Source organism: Mastomys coucha, unplaced genomic scaffold (assembly GCF_008632895.1).
Source record: "Mastomys coucha isolate ucsf_1 unplaced genomic scaffold, UCSF_Mcou_1 pScaffold12, whole genome shotgun sequence".
Taxonomy (NCBI): Eukaryota; Metazoa; Chordata; class Mammalia; order Rodentia; family Muridae; genus Mastomys; species Mastomys coucha.
This window is the reverse complement of record NW_022196894.1, coordinates 14,862,252-14,872,564: the sequence shown is the minus strand read 5'-3', so window position 1 is coordinate 14,872,564 and position 10,313 is coordinate 14,862,252. Positions and strand designations below refer to the sequence as shown.

Genomic DNA, 10,313 nt, shown 5'->3' with positions numbered 1-10,313 from the left:
AAAAAAGAAGCGAGAAGGAACTCAGAGCATGCTCGTACCAAACCCAAACAAACCACGAAGAGAAACAGGAAAAAGGTGACCTGAACCCACCCACTTAGATAAGGTAGGCCAGTCCCCCCAAGTTCCTACTCCACGGGAAAGTGTCAGATCTTCTGGGCCTGGCAGCTGAAGGCAGACACTGCTCCTGGACCTCTGTCCCTGGTGACCACAGAGGAACAGGGTGACTGTCCAGCCAGCTGGTGAGCCTGTTATGTTAATCCATTCAGAAGATGCTTGCTCTACACTTCTTATTTACTCAGGTGAAATTCATGCTTCTCGGGTCTCTGATGGGGTCGAGAGCTAGGCTTTTTATGGCTTCATATATTTAACAGCAGCCACCAAGGCTTCAGATGCTTTCTCAGCTTTCTTCATTTGTAAAAATCAGACCACAGGCCTCACTGTCCTAGAGTCTGTCCATGCAGTCTGTCAAAATACTGTTTAGCTTATTACAGACTCAGAAAAGAGCTAAACTCACAAACAGACTCCAACGTAACTTATTACTGCTCCTACATTTAAAGGAACTTGCTTTACAATGACTGTTGCCAGTCATCAGCCACCCGTGGTGGCTAATTGTATTATTCACCCATGGTGAATAATTGTATAGAAAAATATGCAAAGATGATGTAAGGTCCGAGGCTACAAAAGCTTGCGCCGTGAGTCTCTGAGGTGTTTTAAGATTTGCGAATGCATGCTATAAAGGTTTGAGGACGTGGACGCTTAAGTTGTGAGGTCCTAAAACGGTATTTTAAATGCACCTCTTTTAGCAAAATTGTAAAGGTATAAGACAATGGCTTGAAGGATGTAAAACATTCTCTCCCTCGCTGTGTTATTGTTATATTAAGACTTCAGAAGTTCAGAGTTTTAACGATGGAGTTCTGATGAGCACCAGCTTCTATCATCATGGTCATACACTCAAGATTTTACATTTCCTTTGGTTGTCTTCTAAGTATAGTCTTAAAAATGCTTCTCACTGTGCTAAAAACATCTGTCTATACATACCCAGGCTCCTGTTGCGCCTCCATGCTAAGGTTGTAGTCTACCATGTCCAGACAGCTTTCCTGTCTGAATTGCAGGGCTCCCTTCCTTTTCTTAGTGGAGCTTCCTCTTCTCCACCTGCTCTCTAGAATGCCTCTTCATGCAAATGTGGTATCCCCAAAACCATGAACCTCGGCCAATGAAACTTCTTCCTAAGAAGAACTCCTTCCCACTCTCCAAGATTCATATATATAGTCCTTGATTCACCCTGAATCACACAAGTGATTTCCCTGACTATGGTCTAAGAGAGCTGTTTCCTAAATCTGTAACACTGAAATCTTCAGAGGAGACACACTCCCCCAATGCCCTGACCCACCAGTTCTGGTTCTGGACTTTGCTTCATCCTTTCCCACCTGGTATGCATCGGGGTTTGGGTACCCTAAGGGAAGAGGCAGACCTCAGAACTCCGTTCCACTCCATCCTTCCCTGCCTGGTTGTATGCCTGCCTGCTGTGCCTGCCTGCTGTGCCTGCCTGCTGTGCCTGTTCTTGAGGATGGGATTTTCCTCTTTCCCTGGTCTTGGGATTCCCCTTCCCCAACTACTCAGGACCATGAGCCTAAAAGTATCAAATATACACCTAAGAAAAAAATTCCCTGTAAGCTCCATAACTTTCTCTTCTGCCTCGTGTGTGTGTGTGTGTGTGTGTGTGTGTGTGTGTGTGTGTGTGTGTGTGTTCCAGCATCCTGCCAGGTCCAGGTATTTCCTCAAAATCTACATCCTGGGCATATTCCAAGTGGTTAGTCCTGCCTGCATGTTCCTGACACCAGATGGTCCCAGAGCCTGGACAGTGAGTGAACTAGCCTGCTCTTCCAGAACTTGGCCAGCATCTCAGCTTTCTTGGGTCCCCAAAGATGTTAATGGCCTCAAACTCAAAGAAGCAATCTAAAGAGCATGGCTTCCACATTCTGCCTCACTACTGCCCCTTCCAATTTCCTCACCTTTTATAATAAACATAAGAGAAGAATGTTAGAAATCAGGTGCTCTCCCAGTCTGTCTTCAATGACTCAGTGCCAGCAGTGATGTATGTCATTGCCAGTCACCAAATGCCCTTTAAAAGGTCCTCACCAGCACAGACATGTCTGTCCATTTCTCTCTGCCTCTGTCTGTTTCTGTCTCTCTGAGTCCATGTCTCTCCATGTCTCTCTGTCTCTCTCTCTGCTTCTGTCTCTTTCTCTCTCTCATGCTCTGGCTGAGATAGCTGTCCTCTCCCCCTTCTTAATAAATCTCTGTGTGAGGTCTGTTATGTGGTGTAACCTCTGTGGCATATCTTGACCCCAAATTGCCAAGGTACTCTGCTGCAAAACACAAAACCCTAACAAGGAGCCAGTTTATGACACAAGGACTTATGGTAACACCCAGAAACAACAAAAGGAAAGGATTTTAGTTGGCAAACAACGTTCTTTCCCTCTTTCTTATTCATACGTGTGTGTGTGTGTGTGTGTGTGTGTGTGTGTGTGAGCTGTGGATTGCTTTGGTGCGGTTTGTATTTTGATGCTCATCCTGCCCCTGATGAGGAGCGGATTACGTACTCAGGTGATTCCAAGTGAACCTGCTCCCCAATGTAACTGAAAATGAATGCTAGAGCCTATGATTGGGCAGTGGAAAGAAAAGACAGAGATAGAAGTTTTAGAAGAGAAAGAGGAAGGAAAGAAAAAGATAAGATGGAGGATGGAGAAAGAAGAAGATGGAAGAAGAAGAGGTGGAAGATGGAGCAAACCCATGTGACCTGGAGGAGCCTCAAGTAGCTATGGATTCATAGCTAGGCAATAGAGAAGTGTAGTAGTATTTTTGCATAATCTAGGTGTGTAGTTTATAAATATATTAACCGAGTTGTATGTTCTTTGCACAGGCATATTGGGGTTGGAGATTGACTGATATAAATCTGGCTGGTATAAATATAAGTCTCTAGTGTCTTCTTTTCATGGGGCTAGAGGAAGCTGAGTGAGACCGGAGTGGGTGTTGGTGTTCTGTAAACCAGCCATGGGAGGGCTAGATGGCCGCTTGGACCAAGCTATGGGGGATGGGCAAGACCACTGGTAATGTAATCTCTTCTGTAGCTGCTTCTTAATTGAAATTAGGGTGTTGTTTTTGGGGGGTGAGGTCAGGAAGGCTGGACTGTCAGTGATGTGTCACTGACCATCTTGGGTTAGTGAAGTGCAGGCTGCTTTGGGGCAGTCTGGAATATTGCCCAAAGCAGGGGCCCAATCCCATAGGAACTTCTGTCAGAAATTCTGTCAGCTTTCGGTAAGTCCAGAGCTCACTGTTTCCATAGGGCTGGTGTGATATAGGCCACAGTTGATGGAAAGTCTGCTGAGACAGATACAGAGGAGTTTAAGGAAAAATCTTACACTTGAAACTTCCAGGCTGGTGGTCTTGGTATTTGGAGCAGTGAAGGGAGTCCCGAGACCAGGGGAAGGAGAGAGCCCATCCTTAGGACCCCAGGACCTCTGCCTAAAGCCCACTGGACTTTATGCATATTCCAAGCTTGACTGCCCCAATGTGGAGGTGGTGCCAGGGAATGTCAGTGGCAAGCCCGCCGTCAGGGAGAGGTAATAGGTGGGAAGCATCAGCCCCTGACAGACTGACGGACAGGAGTACTTATCTGGGGTCCAGCCCATGAGAGTGGATCCAAGTTGCCCCTCCCTGGAGCTTACATGACTTTTTGAAAAGTTGTGAAAAAATGAAGGAATACTAACTTGAGAATATTTTTACATTGAAACCTGTTTTGTGACTTTAAAGCTGTCTGAGCCTGCGGAGGCCTGATTTCTGTATGAAATGGACTGACAGGCCGCTGCAGCCTTTGGCAGAGGATCTGAGTGCTCCTTGCTACTGCTAAACCGAGAAGGCTACAGCTGGACATCAGTCACCATCAGAGATCTGAGAAGGATAAATGTTAGCAGAAAGTATAATCCAATGGCCTCCATATCAATTAAAATGATACACACTTACCCTCTACCTGGATGGTTATCCTAGGATCTTTCATGACGACGCCAAGGGTTTCACTGGGTTCAGAGGTCAGGGCCTACCTTGGTAAGACAAAAGGGGCAGTCAATTCTCCAGTGTCCAGTTTGTCCAGTTTGGGCAGAGTCCAGGCAGTGGGTGAGGTGTGGGGCAGTTCTTTGCCCAGTGGTTAGTATTACCACAGTCCGGGTGGGTTGTCTGAGCCCTGCTATATTCTTTGGAGAAGACCCAAGGACTAACTTTTGAAGCTAGCAGTTCTGTCTGTCATAGGAAGCTTTTGTGTTATTCAGCAGGTCTCTGAGGATGTTGAGGGCCATCATGTAACGTATTAGGCCTATCTTATTTTAAACAAAGCTTACTTGTTTTTAGTTGCTTCAGGCTTAACCTGGGTAGCATACACAGAAAGCTAAATAAGGCTTGTCTCTGTAAATGAACGACATTTGTACTCAGCATGACTATGAACAAAGTTTGGAGCACATTAAAGAATTTGATCATGTGTAAGGTGACTGACCATTAACTGCTTGTCTATCTCTAACAGTTTACAATGATGTGGTGGTTTAAATAGGGATGGGCCCCATAGATCCTTGTGTTTGAACACTTGGCCCATAGGGAGAGGCATTGTTAGACAGTGTGGCCTTATTGGAGGAAATGTGTCACTGCAGAGGCAGGCTCTGTGGTCTCAGATGCTCTAGCTAGGTCTACTTTGACTCAGATCAAGATGTAGCGCTCTCAGCTCCTTCTTCAGCACTGTATTCAAATGTGATCTTCCCCACTTCCTGCCACAATGATAATGAACAAAATCTCTGAAACTGTAAACCAGCTCCAATGCAATGTTTTCCTTCCCTTATGGGAGTCGCTGTGGTCACGGTGTCTCTTAACAGCAATAAAACCCTAACGAAGATCGGCAAGTTGGCAGCTTCTTGTTTACGAGATTAGGACTCCACACTTTTATCCTTGTTAGGTTTTAGCCTTAAAATTTTAAGTTGAAGATTTAAATCAAGATCCTTTAGCACCAAAATAAAATCTTACACCACAAATACAGTCCAGAGAGAGACTGTGATCCTTACTCTCCTGATCCTTATAGGGCACACGGCCCATGCCACCAGAACAATTGGCATAGAACCGTGAGGTAGAGTGTGTCCAAGCCCTGGAAACCTAAAAATTGAGATTAGAATCTCATTCTGGGACTGGCCGGAGTAGGGCTAACACCCTCCCTATTTCTGTGCCTGCCTCAGAGCACATAACCTAGAGACCTCCAACCAGGTGGTCACAAGTTGTCAGTCACATAGCACAGTCGCTGAAATTCTTCTCCATGCAAATGAGGCATCTCAGTAGTTGAAGCTTTAAGCCATTACTGCCGATTTCTTTCCCTAGATATTCTCACACCCTTCCCCAAACTATGTAACCCTTGGTTCGCCCGGAATAAAGAAATATGGACAAGATAAGATGAGCTAAGATCATCTCGGAAAGCTGCATCGTTGGAGATTGTTGGAGAAGGCCTTAGCCTAAAAGAGCTGTAGCACTGAGATTCTTGGAGGCCTTCTCTCTCCTCCCCACGCCCTTCTTCCCCCTAGCAGTTGCTTCCAACCGGACCAGGATCCCGTTTGTCCTGGATCTACTTCCCCCTTCCAGCCTGCCAGGCAGTGGCATCTGATGCCCTGGAGGGAGAGGACTGCAGACCCCACCTGTTCCAGACTTTACCCTGTCCTCCCTGCCCAGTGGGTGGCATGTAGACACCCCAGAGGAGGGGGACCAGGAGCCACAGATCCTTTTGGAGGGCACCGTTATAGAACATCACATTTTCTTCTATAACTAAATGTATCTAAGTATCTAAAGCTTAACAAAGTTAGGAAAGACAACGAGGCTAGACATAAATTTTCAAATTAGTTTTCTACCAGCCTGAATAGACCTTAGGATTCCTTAAACTTTGTTTATCAAACTTGCCTTATCCTTTTCTGAAATTTTAGAAGCCTGGCATTGGACACCATCAGCAAAGGCATAAGTTGTTAGACACACACTTTTAAATTGTTTTCTGTTAACCTGAGTAGACCTTTATAACCTTAGGAATTTATAAGCCTTAATTAAGCTTACCTTAATCAAGCCCATGCTGATCCAGACTTTACCTAGTGGGTCTACCCAGAACTACTCACCCCTCCCCTCATTTCCTTGTGGCCCACCAGCCACTCCTCTCGGCCTGTCCTCCCTCCTATAGGTAGCTTCAGACATTCTATCTGCCTTCTGTGTGGTCCGGGAGCCTTGAGGAGCATGTCAAATCTAGCTGTCTAGTTGTGCCTTCTGTTGCCTGGGTTGTGCCTGGCAGGCCATGCTTCTGGGAGATGCCAGGGGCCTGACACAGATAGCCTCTCCCCCAGGCTCAGAAAGGCAATGAGCTGTGCAAAGGGAACCAGGCCAGGCTTTCTCCAGTCTGCAGGTTGGTCCATGTCCCTCAGGGTAGATGCTTGCCGGCTTGTTGTGCGCCCCCTGGCGGCCATTTCTAGCAACTTCCCCATCCTAGATTTCTGTCCCTGGAGCACAGGGACACACGGGAACCTGGTTCCTGCTTCCAGACAGTGACATTCTGCAGGTGACTGAAGCTTAGTTTCTCTCTGTCATGCGCCTTCCCTGCCCCCAAGGAATGGCCAAAGTGTTTGAGAAAGCATACTTGGCACCATACCCCAGAAAGAGCATTAGGAAGAGTAAAACCTGAGTGGCGAGTGTTCTAGCCTCTGTACAGGGTCAGGACCTCTGTGTACCTGCTCCTTGTTATGGATATGCATGCATTAGCATCTTTCTGCGCGGCAGTCTTCCTCTTCTGCAGAGTGGCCCCCATCTGAGGATGCTCAGGGGTCTCTGGACGGATGGGCATCTCAGGGCAGCACTGAGATTTGCATGTGGCTTTAGAAAACTTCAACGACTGAAAGCTGCCCTTTATCATCTTTAGTCTGATATTTTTGGATACATTTTTGATTTTTTACGATGGCTGTTAAGTGGAAACAGGGAGTGAGGTGAGCCCTGTCAGCTATTGTAAATCACAGTGGGCGTACATTTCAAACCTGTTGTTCATCCCGGTAAGTCTGAGCTTTACTCCTCTGTTCTCATGATTTATGTAGCACTGTTCTCTCTTATCATCTGGTCCACCTTCTGGCACACTACCAAAGCAGTCACCAGAAAGCCTTTAAGGACTATTGGCCAGCAGGTACTTACTTCCTGTTTAAGAAGTCCTTGTGATCCACTGTCCCACTGCGAGACATGGGAAAATTTCCCAGAGATACTCTACCACAGATAGCAACCTAGATTGTACCCCTTGACATAATTTCAGTGATTTGTGGAAGGAACCTAAGGCAGGGATGCAGGCCTCATAGCCCAGGTTGTGTACCACAGGCTTGAGGCTGTTTTCTGAACATCTAAATCTTGCTGGTGACCTCATAAACATGGCAGAATCGGATGCAATCTGTATTTTGGCCAGGAGAGGACTAGAGGTATCCTCAGGGAATTCAGGGAACCCCACTAGGCTGTGCCTGGTCCCTGGTGACACGAGGGCACCCTGTGCTTTGTGGACTGGAGTTCCTTGCAGAGGGAAGAAGTGGAGAACCCAGCGGATACCCCCTACAGGCATAGCTGTGCTTGCCAATCACGTGGGTACATACTTGAGCTGGTGGTACCCTTTGCTAGCCTCCCCGATGTCTCTGGACAGACCCTACCCCTGCCATTCCTGGTGGTATTTCACAAAGAGCCTACGCTGAAGCAGGAAAGGAGATGTGCTACCTTGGATAGCTGCTGTGACAGCTGCAGGCTGAGGTGCTGTGGTGACACCATTTTGACAGCTCTTTTTGGGGCATCTTACTAAGGCTGTAGACTAGGGCAGGAAGGAGAGGCTGGCTACCGCTTTGGTAGCTTTTGCGGTGCCTGGCTTAGGGACTCCAATGATTCCAACCCTTCCATACAATGACTTACCCTCAGCTGGATTTGCCAGTTATGCGCATCAGTGTTCTGAGTACTTTTAAAGCACAGGTTGTTTTTTGTTGTTGTTGTTTTTTGGATGAAACTGTGGAGTTGGTAATCTAGGCTCACCACACGGCAGCCCCTCAGAGAGCAGGGTGGGCAGGGTGGGCAGAACCTGGAGTTCTGGTTCTCAGCAGCCCCTCCAGCTGTGGCTCAGTGTCAAGAGAGCAGCGGGGCAGTGTCCTGCTTTGGCAATCTCCGGGGCAGACACACTGTTCTTCCCCACAGGAAGGTATTAATGCCAGCCTGAAAGTGGTGGCAGTTGTGTTAGATAGCAGACCCTGTGGCTCCTAGCTTCCTCCTCTGCTCTTCCCTCCCTCCATCCAATTTCTCCCTTTTTAGGTTTCTCCATTGTGTTTTTGCTCCTTTGAGCTATCCTTCTTACTGAAGGCCCAGCCATGTCATCCCTCCCTGTTGCTCCCGCAGGTCAAGGCCTCGTCACCCCCATGGTTGTGGAGGCTCCCTCTCCAGAAAAGCTTGGGAAGGGAAGGGAAGGGAACTCAGCTTCCTTCTCCAGCAAACCAGCCAACCCACACTTCCCAACTCCTCGGCGGTTTCTAGAAGAATCCACACCTATGTTAAAGATTCTGTAAGGGTGGATTGTGGATGTGGGGAGTTTTGGAATGTTGTGGATCTCAAACTAAATTATCTTGAGCTATCTTTAGGCCCCTTAATGTTTACTCGCTGCCACCTCTCCTAACCTAGCACTCCTGTTGCTGCTACGAGAAACACCTTGGCATGTATTAACAAGCTCCCAGCAATCCCCAGGTAAGGATGTTACTGAGTGGCGTCTGAAACCCAGCGGAGATTTACGTGCTTTACTTTAGTCTATCTACTTAACGTTTCCACTGATGTACTTGAAGAATGCCTTGATCTGTAGCTTTATTAGTTAGAGTTTCTATTGCTATGACAAAACACATTGACCAAATTATAAAAGAAGGTATCTCATTGGAGTTACATTTTCAGAAGGTTAGAGTCCAGGATAGCAGGGCAAGGGCATGCTGACAGGCAGAGCTGACAGCTGCATCTGATCCACAAGCAGGAGGCAGGAGAGCACCCGTGAATGGTGTGAGTCTTTTGAAACCTCAGACTCAGTCCCCAGAGACACACCTCTACAGAGATGCCATAATCCTTCCCAAAAAATTCCACCAACTGGAGACAAAATATTCAAACACAGAGTTCCCGGGAGGGGGCCATTCTCATTCAAATCTTCACACTGGCTCTCTTTTACACTGTAACAACTTCACAAAACCATTTACATATTTGGGGTAATCTGTGTTCCTAGGACATGGTCACTCATATTTGCCTCCAGAAAAAAACAACTTGTTCTCTTAGAAGTGAAAGCTGTGTTTTGTGTTGCCAACATGTGAACAACCTTTATCCTCTCTCTGGCATCTTCTGTAGCGCCATGATCAGAGTATTTAAAGGCCTCCGCTGCAAGCTGTCCCAGCACACTTGAGATCCTCCTGCAACTATGCTGCCTGTGGCTTTGAACTAGTGTCTCATGGTGGGAACAGAAAGGGCTGGGGCCCTAGGCAGCTGGAGGGGGGGTGCTGTCTTTGGAAAAGGATTTCACAGTTTTGACAACATGTCAGACCAAACTGAGGGGCTGAACCATGAACCAGCAAACAGGCTTGTGATAGGCACAGGCACATTTGACCAGCTCTTCTCAGTCATGCGTGCTCCTTGCCTTCTATTCCTTTTTTTTTTTTTTTTTGGAAAGGCATTGTTAATAAATTATCTTCTTAATTGTAGAGAAATTCCCAAAATTAAACAGACAAAATGAGAAAATCATGCCTTGGGTGAGTCTCAAAGGCCACACAGCATCCTCTCTATCTGAAGAATGAATTCCCTGGAGTGTCTAGTCTTTGTCCAATAACTCAATGGCAAGGTGGTCCAGGTTTACCAAACACACCAGGAGATCCTGTGCCACCTCTCATTTGCCGATTCTTTGGACCACCCAGTCCTGCTGGCACAGAGGGCAGCAATTGTTCTGTTTCACCCACAGGGACATGCAGCAGTTGTGGAAGGAATGGTTACATTCTCCGCAGACCACAACACAGTCCTCTTGTTTGTTTTCAGCTTGACATCTGAGACAGGCATCCATCACCTGCACCCTGCAGATGGCGCAGCTATCGCACTCAACGTCCCAGCTCCACATTGCTACTGCGTTCCACTTCTTGAGGGAGAACATCTTGTCTCCTCCCACCTCCCGACTTGGAGCCTGCGCTCCTGGACTTCAAGGAAAGGACGCAGGGTTCCTCGCTGTCCTCCAT

At 47.1% G+C, this 10,313-nt stretch overlaps 1 pseudogene; it reads right to left on the bottom strand.

Annotated features, from left to right (window-relative positions):
• Window positions 1-9,957: 9,957 nt before the first annotated feature.
• On the bottom strand, window positions 9,958-10,313 carry LOC116086315 (annotated as a pseudogene).